General features: G+C 42.5%; 1 protein-coding gene across 3 annotated transcripts in view; it reads left to right on the top strand.

The window, feature by feature from the left end:
- The first annotated feature begins 1,162 nt into the window (after window positions 1-1,162).
- The window catches only part of AFTPH (aftiphilin), a 42,802-nt gene continuing 30,829 nt past the window's right edge, over window positions 1,163-13,135 (top strand). For all 3 annotated transcript variants that reach the window (XR_014509975.1, XM_083435312.1, XM_083435311.1), the window contains exon 1: window positions 1,163-1,594. The gene's annotated coding sequence lies outside the window, so the exon portion shown is untranslated. The remainder of the gene's footprint in view (window positions 1,595-13,135) is intronic.

Below are 13,135 nucleotides of genomic sequence, written 5' to 3'. Positions count from 1 at the left end.
CCATGAATCTCACTGGGTGACTTTGGGTCAGTTACCATTTCTCAGCCTAACCTACTTCACAGGCTTGTTGCGAGGATAAAATGGGGAGAATCAGATGCACTGCCTTGAGCTACCTGGAGGAAAAGTTGGTCTAAAAATGTAATAAATAAAATAAAGTGTAACAAAAGTTCTGCTTCTGTATATAATATGCCAAACTTAAAGAACTGAGGCAGTGTCGGGTACTAGCACCCAGCTTAAGTGATTCTCTGCAATATCATGTTGTGCTTTCCTATTCTTTAAGTATGGCAATCATAGCAAAAAGAAATACAGTAGGACGATCCAAGCAGTATAGCGATCAAAGGAAAGGAGCAAAACTTTTATAAGATGTTGTAAAATACTATGTTAATGTTTAAATGAAAAGAAAGAAAGAGGTAATTTGACTAAGTAAATTTTATGTGAAATTGGTTTTGGAAAACTGCTACCATGGAGTATATGAAAACTCAGCTAGGGGGATTTCATAGAATCATAGAGTTGGAATACACAAGGGCCATCAAGTCCAACCCCCTGCCAAGCAGGAAACACCATCAGAGCACTCCTGACATATGGTTGTCAAGCCTCTGCTTAAAGACCTCCAAAGAAGGAGACTCCACCACACTCCTTGGCAGCAAATTCCACTGTCGAACAGCTCTTACTGTCAGGAAGTTCTTCCTAATGTTTAGGTGGAATCTTCTTTCTTGTAGTTTGGATCCATTGCTCCGTGTCCGCTTTTCTGGAGCAGCAGAAAACAACCTTTCTCCCTCCTCTATGTGACATCCTTTTATATATTTGAACATGGCTATCATATCCCCCCTTAACCTCCTCTTCTCCAGGCTAAACATGCCCAGCTCCCTTAGCCGTTCCTCATAAGGCATCGTTTCCAGGCCTTTGACCATTTTGGTTGCCCTCCTCTGGACACGTTCCAGTTTGTCAGTGTCCTTCTTGAACTGTGGTGCCCAGAACTGGACACAGTACTCCAGGTGAGGTCTGAGGAAGTCACTTAACAATGTTAACAAAAGTGGAATCATTATAGCAAGGATAAATGCTTGTTTGTTTGTTTTTGATGTCTTTTTTGTTATAAATTGGAAAAATAATTTAAAAATTGGGGGGGGGGGCGGGGATAAAACAACAACAATGGAAAGCCGCCACTGGCGGGACCATCGTGCCCTTTGACCGCCTGACGGCAAAAGCGTTGGACTTTGAACTGTATACCGGAAAGGCGTCGAGAAGAGCGCGTCGGGCGGAGGCCTTAACCGCCGCCGGAAGTGACGCGAGAAAGAGGATGTGGCGGTTCTGACCGTGGCGGCGGCGGTAGCAGCAGCAGCAGACGACGCCGGGCGAAGAACCTAGGGACGTTTCTCTCGCGCTGCATGCCGGGAGACAATGGACTAAGTGGGAGTTGGGCTGGACCAAGACGCTTCTTGTCGCGGGGGGGGGGCATCTCTGGAGTGAAGGAGGCGGGGGGCAGTTCCAGATGGATTCGCCCTGATGGCGGTTGCCGCGGGAGGCCCCGAGTAACCCTCCGAGCCCCGTCTGGCCTGGCCATGCCCGGCCCAGCTGCCCCTGCAGGAGGCCTGAGGTAAGAAATGCCGCTGCTTCCGCCGTCGCCGTCACTCCGGGGCTCGGCAGCCGGAAAGGTAAGGCGGAGCCTCCCAGCCCGGCGGCGTCCGCCGACCACCCCGCACTTTCTGAGGGCGGGAAGCGGCCTCTTTCCTCCTCGCTTCTCTGGTCTCTTCTTAACCCCCCTCCGCCTTATTTACCAGGCCGGCTTCTCCATGGAAACGGGGCCCCTCCCGTCGTCCTACGAAACGCGGGCCCGAGGGTCTCCCATTGAAATAAAGGGGCCGCTCGCCATGAAAAGGAAGCGTCTGCGGGGTGGGGAGAACTTTGCAACTTCTCGCCCTCTGTGGGGATCGTGTCCTGTTGGGTTGGGTTGGCTTGGGAAAAACACGAGAGGAGGCGGCGGGGCTGTGTGGTTTAAGAAAGTAGAGGCAAGGTATTTAAACACTTACTTTTCCCCTCAGTTGCTTGAGGGGGACACACACACACACAGATATACCCCCTCTCTCTGCAAAGTTAAAAATGTGAGAGAAGGTGGTGGGAGAAAGAGGAGGTAAGACAATGAAACAATTTCCTTTTCCCCTCAGTGAGGGACCATTTCTCTCCCCCTCCTCCATTCCTTTTCAGAGTTAGGGGAAAGAAACCACAAAGATATTGTTGGCACTCTTGAGACTCCTAGTTCAGATAACTTTCCTTATGTATTAGCCCCTTTTTATGTTGTGACTTGAATAACTTCATTTCAATCTGGTGCTTTAATTGGCTTTTGTGATAATGAGCCCTGAAGAGCATAATGGAATATTATAAAACTGTAATGACTGGGTGTTCCAGTTTTCAGGGTAGTATTGTTTTTAAAGTACAACCACTGTTAAGTTTGAATGGCTTTTATCTCTTTACTCCAGTCCATTAAATGACATTTATATCTTACTTCAGTTCATTGTTCCTTAAGATTTTGATTTAGGTAAGTTTCTACTTGGGCTAAAACATGACATTTTGATATTTCTCACCACTGTAAACAAAGGAAAATAGTTAGTGTCTCTTGGTGGAGAACAACATGGCTGTCTAACAATCAAATTTCCTGTGAAGTACACTTTACAATTTTGTTGACAACAATAATTCATTGTTGGGGTTTTGAAAAGCTTGTCTAGGTTCTTCTTTTCTCACCATCCTGAGTTTTTTTTTTTTAACATGCTATTTCTATCTAACACACACACACACAGAGAGAGAGAGAAACACAAATATTTAGTTACTGTGGCAGAAAGAATTCACATATGAACTTGCTATAAGAGATCAGGCATTATTTATACTGTATTGTTTGTTCTAAAACCTTAATTTGTGACCAAAGTTGGAGTATGGGGAATGTAATAAATATTGCCATAGTGTAGGTGTAACAACCAAATTATGACTAACTTTTTTAATATGACAAAACTAATCTCTAATTTAGAGGCATGTGAAAGTGAAATGGATGCTTCCTGGTCAACAATAGAAAAGTTCCAGCATGAATAATGTGTAAGAAGGCTTTAATATTTAAAATAGGTAAGGACACTCCAGAGCACATGGCATGCCATTGGGCCGTGAGGCTGACATAACACTAATGTGACTTTGTCCTAGGTGGCTTGTTTTCTTTAATGTAATACCTATTGCTATTTGTTTATATAAACAGCTACTTAATAGTGTGTTTAAGACAGTATTCACTGTCGTAATACTGTAGGGTTTTTGTTTAAAAGAGAAAGGAGAAGCTTTTGAGCACACACAACCTCTCTTATTAGGATTAATTTCCACAAATGTATTTATTTTAGAGATTTTTATTTTAAATGCCTTTCAGGGCAAGGGTTCTTTCAAGATAGCTCACAGTCCATATAATAACAGAATACAGCAGAATAATTTTATCAATAGAAGCATTGAAAGTACTTTTGAAAAACAACATAGAATAAAAATAGATACAGTGAGAATCAAGATAAATATCCCCCATAATTGTTTCACATTACCTGAGATAGTGCTTACAATTTGTTCTTGGATACTTCTCTGATGGCTCAAGTGGCATTTTTAATTTATTGTGCTTAAGTAAATCTTAAGCATTTGCAGTTAAGCACATGCCCATATGATGTGAAACTCAGTTTTCCAAGAAGAAAGTTTCCACATGGGACCATTTGGCCCTTATGGCTTGACCCTCCATCCAGACATAGTGGACTGCGGCACTCTGGACTACACTGGTTCTTTATTCAAAAGTTAGTGAAGACTGTGCACTGCTTTCAGTTCCCAATGCCAAACAGGCATTGGCAAGGGAACATCAAGAGAAGGGAGAAAACCTACAAAATTCTAAGCTTTTTCCTTCTCTTTCATACTATAGGGCAGAGATAGGTTGAATTTAGTTTTTCCATTCCGGCATTCTGATAATACAAAGAGCCCTTCTAGAGCAGGCCAACAGGTGCATCAGCTATAGCATCCTGCCCCCATAGTGCCCAATCAGGTGCCTGTGGGACAAGCAGGATGTGAGCATAAAAGCACTTTCCCAACTTGTGATTCCCATCATCTGTTCCTGAATGGCCTACTGCCTCTGACAGTGGAGATAAATCATAGCCATCCAAGTTGGGGGCCATAACATCATTATGTGCAGTGTGAAAAAGTGCTTTCTTTTGTCTGTCTTGGGTGCACATGGGATGTCTCTATTTATTAAGCTTCTGTGTCTGACTACTGCCAAGGTAATGGGCAGTATCCAGCTAAACAGTTCTGCTACCACAATAACTTTTGACTTCACAACAGAACTTCCTTTTCTCTTTCTGCATATCCCCTAAATATGTTCAGGGGCTTTCCCCAACCCTCTGTTGCTGATTTAAGTGATAGCGAGGGGAAGTTCCATTGTGCAGCCCAAAGTACTTGTGCCTGTGGAGCAGTTTAGTTGGGTACTAGGCCTGGGAGTTATATTGACATCTCACCCAGGACTGGTGTGAGGGGCAGACCGTAATGACAGCTTCACTCAGCTGTTGACTGTTGAGCAGGTCGAGCACAGTAACAGAAGCATCTGCGGTTGAAAACTGATAGTTTTTATTGAAAGATAGACGGATTATGTACAAAAACAGAATTCTTTCACTTTGTTCTACCCACCACCTTGCTGTTCTCTCACTGCAGATTTCTCTCACTTCTCACTTCAGAGTGCAACTGCCTGCTCCAAACTGAGAGCAAGTTGCCTTTATCTCAACTCAACTCCCAATGTCCTTGAACCTAGACATAACAACAGGTGTATTTGCCCTGAGCCAAGTACTCCCAATTAACTGTTGCTGAAGGTACGGTATATTGCTGGTGAAGCCATCACAGCTCCTGAGTCCATCTGCCTCCAGTGCCCAGCGCGCTGAAGGAGAAACAAGCTGTAGACGGGCGCTGCAGACAGAGGGACTCAGGAGAGGCAGAGGTTTCACCAGTGATGTACTGCTGAATGAAACCACCATCTGAAACCGCCATCGCAGTCTGCCCTCATACTAGCAGAGGGAGAAAGAAGCTGCATCTGCGAGAGACCGATACAGCTTCTTCCTCTCTCAGTTTCTTTAAACTGTTTGGCTGAGGAGCACGCCACTGCCCTTGCCTCAGCCAAGCAGTTTTATGGAGCCCCCAAACCACCACCAGCTCACACAAGCCAGCGGTGTGGTGGAGACTCCATTAAAGTGCCTCCCCCCAGCTAAGAGACTCCTGCTCCTGCTTATATGCAAGCAGGAGCAGGAGCATGGCTGCTCAACTGAGGAGGTGTGGGCTCTGTCACCCTTTTCCACCGCTGCTATCCACTCTCCAGTGGAGAAGTTTAAAGGAACCGCAGGTGAGTAGCAGACTGGTGAGAGCTGAGGCAGTTTTCCCCTGCTCCTCCCAGGCTAGAGCCAGTGCAGCTTGTTCAGTATCATGGTTTATCACCAATCCGTGATGTTTGGCTGATGATAAATCACGATGTTGAAAATCTAACGTCGCTCAGCCCTATTGGATACTGCCCGATACTTTTGTATAGGTAGCTGCCCCATATTTTTGTATATGGTACACTGATTTCTATCCCTTGCAAATAAAATAAAAGGGTTTTGTTTTTCTCTTTTTTTCAGCTACACTTACAGTCCGATATTTTTCTATATCGCAGGACAATGTTGCCTATTAGGATCATTTGCTCACATTCATTGGTAGAAGTTTTCTTCTACAGCAGTTACTTGGGGGGAATAATTATCATAAAAGCAAAATTGGCTATCGATTCCTGCCAGTTGCATATTGCCATGGGCTCTGCCTGGATGGAGTTTGTGTGGCTATAATTCCACAAGATGTTCCACTTTAAAATGGAGCGTTGTTGAACTGAAGCAGACAACTGCTAAAGAAATGTAATATCCTGTGTTCATGTTTCCATTACAAGTGACTGGAGGACAGTGGTAATGATTTCAACACTTCGAGTTTATACAGTGATGGTTTAGATAGAATCTAGTGATACATTATAGATGAGGTAAGCTTATGCTGGCTAGGCTAAGAACAGCATGACTTGTTTCTTTGTATGTGTATATCACTCATCAATCTAAAACTTAGTAAATTGAGAAGTAAATTTTAAGCCTTGATGTCTGTCAAAGAAAACTGTTTTAACCCATCAACATGAAGTACCGTATTTACTAACGTGCGCCTTTTTTGCCAAATTTTGTTGCGAAAATTAGCCATTGGGAGGACCAGGCTCAAATTTCTCGCCTCTCGATCCCTCAGCAAACCTTGCTTCTCCCCCTTCTCTGTTCCCCATCCACTCTCTCCCCTGGAGGACTGGTGAGAATTGTTGTTGGAAAAGACCAAAGTGAACTGCCCTGAGACCTTTGGGAATAATAATAATAATAGGATTTTGTCTCATGGGTAGTGTAAGGATAAGCAGTTCTGTGGACTGTGATTTTGAGTCTGAGTTCCAGCAAAAGTTTGTACACACTTGGACCCCTTCAGTCTATTTCTGATGCCTCAATTTCTGATGCCAAGATGCTTCTGCTTTAAAGCTGTTTAGGGCACAGAAATTCTACTGTATAGGAAATAGCTGCAAGAACTCATATGCATACCTGTCTGTGATTGAGGTGTATTTGCGTGGATACATTTGATAAGTATTGAAGTTTGATCTTGGTTGGCTATGTTTCCACTAGAGTGTTAATGCAAGAGAATAAATTATGTAAAGCTCATCTGAAAACTAGTGAATGAAACTTTACAAAAGATAACTTTAAGAATATCAGATTTTAGGTTAGGTTACTGATAAGACTTGCAATTTTAATATACCTAAACTGAAATAATTAATGGTTAATATTGAGCATACTTCCCTTCTTCTGCACTATCTCACTCCCTCTTCAGCTCCTTGTATCCCATCAGTTGCTCTGGAGGGTTGACAGACCTCCATAGCAGATTTAGAAAGGGGAGGGGCTGACAGTGTTTGAAATTAGCCAGGTGTGTTTTACTACTGGCATGAGTCCAGTTGTGACATTGGAGACTTATGGGTACCCGGTTGGCAATCACAGTTCAAAAACCTCTGCCTTACTCGATGGTTAATACTATTTCCACCGTGTGTGTTTCTCCCTGCATACAGGGACAAGTGAATTATTGTAAGAGCAATATATCTCTATATTTCTATAGTCAAACAATGTAGTTGAGATCATAGAACATAGGGACCCCAAGAGTTATTTAGTCCTGGCAAATAGACATTCTGATGTGGTGACCACAACCTAGATTCAAGGTGCCATTATGCGCCTAGCTTGTATACCTGAGTTTCTAACACAGGGGACTGAAGAGGGGAAGCCCCTTGCACTTGCTCTCATGATCTTGATTGTGGTAGTATTTTATGCAAAAATACTAGGAGATGAGCACAGCAAAATATTTCTATTTAAGTTTTTCTGAAACATTTGTGAAATATAATGTTTATCTGGTATAGGTAATTAAAGCAAATTAATGTTTAAGTCAAGAAGTAATATGTATTGCATATGGAAAGCGACTTTTAAATCAAGGATACCTTTGTGTTATATGCCTTTGAGCTGTTCTGAATGGATTTGCACAGTGAAATTTCCTTGCAGTAGCTATTTCCATTTATTATTGAGTGTGAAGAAATGAGAGCTGTCCAGAAGAAAAACATTTCAATGCTTTAGAGAGATAAGGATTGTTTCTGGTAGTTATGTGCAGTTTTCATGTGAAATGGCTAAATAAATAAATATGCCCGAGCAACAATTTAGAGGTTGAATAGTCAAGGACAAATTCCATTACCTTTCATTAAGAAGAAAAATGTGAAGCTGCCAGAAACCTGGTTTAGTTCAACCCTTAAACCATAGCAACAGCTGCTTCTCATATTCTTAACTCCCCGCCCTTCCCCAAAGTAGAAACATTTCATATAGTTTCTTTAAAAACACTGAAGATGTAGTTGTGCTCAAATTTATGTTTCCATAGTTGTCTGAACAGGTTCTCAATGGGTCGTGGTTTCAAGCCCCGTGTTGGGCAAAAGATCCTTGCCTGGCAGGGGGCTGGACCAGAAGACCATTGCAGTCTACAAGCTCTACAAGCCTATGATTCTATGTCTTTGAGAGTGTGAGCTCCCAGTACTTTATAAGTAGAAATATAAAAATATAGTAAGCAAATTAAATTTATAACTTGACCTGTTGATTCAAGTGGGCCATATAAGCAGGCTACATGTATGCTAGAAGTGTATTCCAATTCTGAACCACATAATTCAAAAATCACTATATGAGGTGTGGAATGGATATAAGAATTTATTAGAATGCAAAACACCATGGTGGCTGTCCCCGTTAGAGGCTACAACTGTAAAAAAGTTAAATATGGGGGGGACGGGACAGGGCCACATGGTGATTTGCTGATTGAAAGAGGTACAGTGGTGCCTCGCAAGACGAAAAGAATCCATTCCGCGAGTCTCCTCGTCTAGCGGTTTTTTCGTCTTGCGAAGCAACCCTATTAGCGGTTTAGCAGCTATTAACGGCTATTAAAGGCTTAAGGGATTAGCAGATTAGCTGCTAAAAGGCTATTAGCAGCTTAGTGCCTTAGAAAAAGGGGGTGAGGAGCGGAAAAAAATCGCAAGACATTTTCGTCTTGCAAAGCAAGCACATAGAGAAATTCGTCCTGCGAAGCGCATCGAAAAACGGAAAACCCTTTCGTCTAGTGGGTTTTCTGTCTTGCGAGGCATTCGTCTTGCGGGGCACCACTGTAATCAGTGGAAATTAAGGCAATATGAGGAAATTAAAAAAATTGGTAAATGATTGGTTGCATTATCGTCAAATAAATGAAATGTTTAGAGAGGACAAAAAGAAAAAGAAACAATGCCTTATGAGGATCGGCTAAGGGAGCTGGGCATGTTTAGCCTGGAGAAGAGGAGGTTAAGGGGTGATATGATAGCCATGTTCAAATATATAAAAGGATGTCACATAGAGGAGGGAGAAAGGTTGTTTTCTGCTGCTCCAGAGAAGCGGACACGGAGCAATGGATACAAACTACAAGAAAGAAGATTCCACCTAAACATTAGGAAGAACTTCCTGACAGTAAGAGCTGTTCGACAGTGGAATTTGCTGCCAAGGAGTGTGGTGGAGTCTCCTTCTTTGGAGGTCTTTAAGCAGAGGCTTGACAACCATATGTCAGGAGTGCTCTGATGGTGTTTCCTGCTTGGCAGGGGGTTGGACTCGATGACCCTTGTGGTCTCTTCCAACTCTATGATTCTATGATTCTATGATTCTATGATTCTATGAAAAATGGATTTGAATATACAATATCCAGGTTTGAATTAGATTTATTGAGTAATAAAGTAAAAGTATTGTCAAAGATGTATAAGCTACCGTATTTTTCACCCTATAAGGCGCACAGGCCCATAGGACGCACTTCATTTTTTGGGGGGGGGGAATGAATTTTAAAAATTTATTCCCCAGCCGCAGGGCTGGGGCGGGGGAAGCCCGAGCGTCCCCCGACCCCAGCCCCCAGAACAGGCTGCCACCCCAAGCCTTGCGTGCCCGGCGGGACATCCCGCCAGGCGCGCAAGGCTTGCAGACACCTGCCCAAAGCACGGGGCATCCTCCGGAGGGCGCCTCGTGCTTCGGGCTGCAGGCTGCCGCCCAAGCCTCGCGCGCCCAGCGGGACCTCCCGCCGGGCGCGCAAGGCTTGCGCACACCTGTCCGAAGCACGGGGCATCCTCCGGAGGATGCCCTGTGCTTCTGGCTGCAGGCTGCCGCCCCAAGCCTCGCGCGCCCAGCGGGACCTCCCGCCAGGCGCGCAAGGCTTGCAGATAGCTTCCTGAAGCGTGGAGAGCGAGAGGGGTCGGTGTGCACCCCTGCATTCCCCCCATAGGACGCACACACATTTCCCCTTCATTTTTGGAGGTGAAAAAGTGCGTCCTATAGGGCGAAAAATACGGTACTTCTGGATTGGCATGTAAAAGATGAAGAGGTTAAATCTGTTATGATTCATTGGGCAAAAGATATTGGTTATAATATACAGTTAAAAGATTGGGTAAGATTATGGAAAGACGGAATAAATTTTACGGCCTGAGTTCGCTTAAAGAAAATGTAATGAAAATGATGTACAGATGGTATATAATGCCAGTAAAATTAGCAAAAATGTATAGAACAAATAATGTTGGAAAAGAAGGTACCTTTTATCATATGTGGTGGGTTTGTAAGAAAGTAAAGGCGTTTTGGGAAATGATATATAATGAACTTTAAAAAATGTTGAAATATACATTACAAAAAAAGGAAGCCTTTCTATGAGGTATCATAGGAAGAGAAATCTGTAAGCAGGATAAAACATTGTTTTTATATGCAACAACTGCAGCGAGAATACTATTAGCCCAGGGATGGAAGCAAGAAGAATTACCAACCAAAGAAGAGTGGCAGATGAAATTATTAGACTATGCCAAATTGGCAAAATTGACTGGGAAAATTCAGAACCAGCAGGACCAGACTTTCCTGAAAGACTGGAATAAATTTATGTTGTATTTGAAAGACAGCTGTCAACAATTGACATCATTAGTAGGGTTACAAGAAGTTTTGTAAGGATAAATTATCCTTTATTATTAAGATTGGTTTAATTTTTAAAATAAAAGTAGATTTAATAATAAAAAAATACAATTAAATGCAGGATTAGAAAATAAGCTTGAAAACCATTCCCGTGGGGGGGGGGACCTCAGGCTTATGTAGCCAAATGTATATGGTGTTACATAATAATGTTGTTGTGTTTGAAAAAATGTAAAAACCAATACAAAATATTATATAAAAAGAAGTGTATTCCAGAATCCAGGAAGTCTATTATAGTATTGAGATGAGGGTAGGGATGAAGGGGGGTTGGAGAAGAATTTCACTTGTGATTATGTTTAGCTCTTGGCTTTTGAAGGCATATGAGTAAACTTGTTTACAAGTAGCTTTCACTTCAAAGACAGGCACTTTTGTTGTTATGAGTAATTGTAATGCTTATTACATAACTCCTGTAAGGAAAACATTTGAACAAGTAGAAAAAGATGGGGGGGTACTTTAAGTTGTGAGTTTGCTTTAGCTCTATTATAGATGCATCTTTTGCTGACTTAGTATATGAAATTTTCTTCAGGTTGAATTATTATTGGATGAAGTCATTAATAATAAGAAGCTCTGATTAACATTAATATATTTGGGGCTAGAGATTCAAGTTAACCATGTTTAAATAGCATAACTCAGTGAATTCCAAGAGAACTCTAGTGTTGCAAAGCATTTCTGAGGAGAACACAAAATTATAACATTCAGGAGTCCTGGGTCATTGTGACTTGCAGAACAGGGCAGGGTGGTTTGAATTTTAAACAGTTTTTCTTTGTCCTTTGTATACATTTTATTTGTCAAGGGGTTGGCTCTAGTATTGAAAGTATATTAAATGCTTTGAAATGAAATGAAATGTGCTGCATACTCACTAGAAATCCTTTGTACAGACAACATATTGCACTAATTGTCATAATTGGCAGGAGAAGGGAGAACTCTTGCTCTACATGATTTCATTATCTGAATGAGGTATACCAATGATTTTTTACTGCTGTTATAGTAACCTTATTAAGTAAGAAGGACACGGGGAATGAGTTGCTTTTGTTTATACAGTGGTACCTCTAGATACGAACGGGATCTGTTCCGGAGCCCCGTTTGCATCTAGAGGTAAACTGAACTAGCAACGGCACGTCTGCGCATGCGCAAGCGGCGAAACCCGGAAGTAACGCGCTCCGTATTCAACCCGAGGTATGACTGTATATAGGGCCTAAACTTTTTAGGCTTCATAGTCAAAAGTAACACCACAGATCTATTGTTGTCATTGCGCACTTCTAAGGAAGGGCTTCAGCTGTGGTATCCTCCAGAACGTCTGGCTTATTGTTAACTTGCAAACACAGTCAGTGACAAGAACCTGGGAGAGGAAGATGGAATGTTAGGAAACAGATACGTGTATACTGTAATATAAAAATTAAGTAACTTCTGCTTTAACAGGTTACGGCAAAACAATATGGCAGCCTTGTTTGCTTTCTTACAAAATTCTCATTTTTAACACCATGTACTCCAACATTATTTTTGTACGAGCCATGTGTGCTGCTCCAGCAATAGTAAAAACAATCTGGGCTTCTGTTGCATGTATCTTGACTTTTTCCAGCTTCAGCAGGAGCGTGCCTGCCATTATAGGCAAAGCACTACCACCCATGTGTACAAGGAAGGTAGTGGCAAAACTATAAACTTCACTGAGTGCAAATATATTATCTTTGCACAGTAAAGGTTGAACTGAAGCTAATAGTGGATAACACTTTGGAGCTGCTGTAGCTTTAATTTTATCTGTCGTTGCAGGTTGGGCTGAGATACTAGTATACAACAACTTGCAGTACGCTTGATTGTTATACCCCTATTGCAGGATGGAGGGCTGTACTGAGAGATAATAGCTTGTAGTAGTAGTAGTTGTTTAGTCGTGTCCGACTCTTCATGTCCCCATGGAACAGAGCACGCCAGACACTCCTGTCTTCCACTGCCTCCCACAGTTTGGGCAAACTCATGTTAGCTTCGAGAACACTGTCCAACCATCTCGTCCTCTGTCGTACCCTTCTCCTTGTGCCCTCAATCTTTCCCAACATCAGGGTCTTTTCCAGGGAGTCTTCTCTTCTCCTGAAGTGGCCAAAGTATTGGAGCCTCAGCTTCAGGATCTGTCCTTCCAGTGAGCACTCAGGGCTAATTTCCTTAAGAATGGGTAGGTTTGATCTTCTTGCAGTCTCCTCCAGCACCGTAATTCAAAAGCATCAATTCTTCAGCGATCAGTAGTAGTCCACTGTAATACTGCTGGTCAGATGGTGAGGCTACCAAAAATACCCCTTATCTCTTGGGTTGCAGCAAAGATCTTAAATTGTCCCCTTAGGCTTCCTCCCAGATCAAAAAAAGCACTCAGTTATAGTTGTATGCAGAAGCCGCAAGTGCCATTAACTTGCATGCAGAACGGTTGCAATTTTTAGTCTTCAAACATTTGGCACATGAAGTAATACCCAAGTGTGTATTTATTGGTAACTTATGTTTCTCCCCAACCCTCTCAGCCACGGATTCAGCACACACCAGGAATATACTGC

The sequence above is a fragment of the Podarcis tiliguerta genome, assembly GCF_965153285.1.
Source record: "Podarcis tiliguerta genome assembly, chromosome: 3".
Lineage (NCBI taxonomy): Eukaryota > Metazoa > Chordata > Lepidosauria > Squamata > Lacertidae > Podarcis > Podarcis tiliguerta.
The sequence above is the reverse complement of the archived record's forward strand: the minus strand, read 5'-3'. Positions and strand labels throughout refer to the sequence as shown.